The 1,609-nt window shown below is 44.3% G+C and overlaps 1 pseudogene; it reads right to left on the bottom strand.

Moving 5' to 3' along the window:
- Positions 1-308: 308 nt before the first annotated feature.
- LOC108314994 lies at positions 309-1,406 on the bottom strand (annotated as a pseudogene).
- Positions 1,407-1,609: the final 203 nt, after the last annotated feature.

Here is a 1,609-nt window from a genome sequence, read left to right as displayed (position 1 = left end):
TTAGTTTCTTTCTTTACTTTTTTTTTTTTAATACATCCTTTTTATTGTTAAGTCATAAAGAGTTATCAAAATTAAAAGCAAAAGTTACAGGGTAAGACTTAACAAAACTACTAAGAGCATCGAGGGAAGTGAAAATGGGACTAGGCGCAGGGCAGTATGAATTAATGAACATGGGAAGGACAAGGATGGGGAGAACAGGGAGCATGTGCTGAAGATCCTAGGGGAGAGGATCGGGTGAAAAATTTGATCTTAGACAAGCGCCTACGTAAAGAAATAATGGGATAAGATTTCTAAATCCCACTGTGTGCCTAAGCGTCATGCTCGCCTTAGGCACTGTCTCTGTCATCCTCTCCTTCCTCAGCCTCTTTTCCACCATCCGTGATCAACGCCAGCTTGTCATCCCCCCGATCTTCATTATCGTCATTATCCAGGAGGCCCCCCTCCTCGGCAGAGTCATCTGCAGCCCCCTCAGACTCCATCTTCACATTAGTCTCATCTTTCTTCACGGAGCTGCAGCTCTGCTCCTCTTCTGACTTACCATTCTTCATCTCTACTGCTTGTTTGCTCTGTTCCTTTTCCATTTTTTCCAGGTTTTCCAGGAGAGAATCCACTTTTTGTTTTATTTGGATCAACTCCTTCTTAATGGCCTGAAGGTCCTCTCCTTTCAACTTTCCAGACTTGGAAGATCCCCGCTGTCCACTGTTAGAATTGAAGCCACTTTTGCCCTTTTGTGAGGTGTTTCCTGATACACGCTGATGTTTTGAGGGCACTACAGCCCAAGCAGTAGGAGAAGGAGGGGGTACACGTGCTGGGTACTGTACATCCTATCATAATAATCCCGCTGAAACTCATAGACCAAGTCAAAAGAGGAGGTGAGTAGAGGGGGTGGAGAAGGGTGTTCTGTCACCTGTACATCTCTGCTGCAGATCATTTCACACCTGCTTTTCGGGTTCACTTTTGGCTCTACAGCCAGGCTAATATCTAAAACCTGACCAGCAATCCATCTGCCATCCTCTCCTGCTACAGCAGCCCGGGCATTTCTCTCATTAACATATGGAACATAGGCAAAGCCCTCATGAACAGAACAGCCCACAGTTTTACTATACTTCAAAAAGACTGCCTCCACATCAGATTTCTTGACCACAAGAGTGTTGAGATTTCCAATGAACACACAGGAGTTCATGGAGCGAGGATTTGTCTTGTTGGCAATGTTGCTGGCCATTGTGTTTGATGACACAATTTCTCACAAAGCCAAAAATGTAGCTGAAGATCAAAAAAACCTCACATGAGTGGGGAGGGAGAAGAAATTCAGTTGTGGGTCTCCTACTCCTGGGTTCTACGTGGAGAAGCCGACTGCTGCTTGAGGTTGGCAATGCAGCCACCACTGCTCAGTCTTCGTCTCTTCACAAAATGGCCAGGTCTTAGTTTCTTAATTCCCCATGAAGAGATTTAATTAGTTGAGGCTTCCTCAAGTGGATGAGTAGCTTGGATTTTGCCTGAGCTAATTACGTATTAATGTGTATGTGCCAAGATCTAGGGGTGGGCATAATACCAGAGCACGGGAGATTCAAATTAACTTGATTTTGTATTATTTTTCTATTCTTTTTAA

This window comes from Cebus imitator, unplaced genomic scaffold (genome assembly GCF_001604975.1).
Source record: "Cebus imitator isolate Cc_AM_T3 unplaced genomic scaffold, Cebus_imitator-1.0 Scaffold9, whole genome shotgun sequence".
Classification (NCBI taxonomy): domain Eukaryota; kingdom Metazoa; phylum Chordata; class Mammalia; order Primates; family Cebidae; genus Cebus; species Cebus imitator.
The sequence above is the reverse complement of the archived record's forward strand: the minus strand, read 5'-3'. Positions and strand labels throughout refer to the sequence as shown.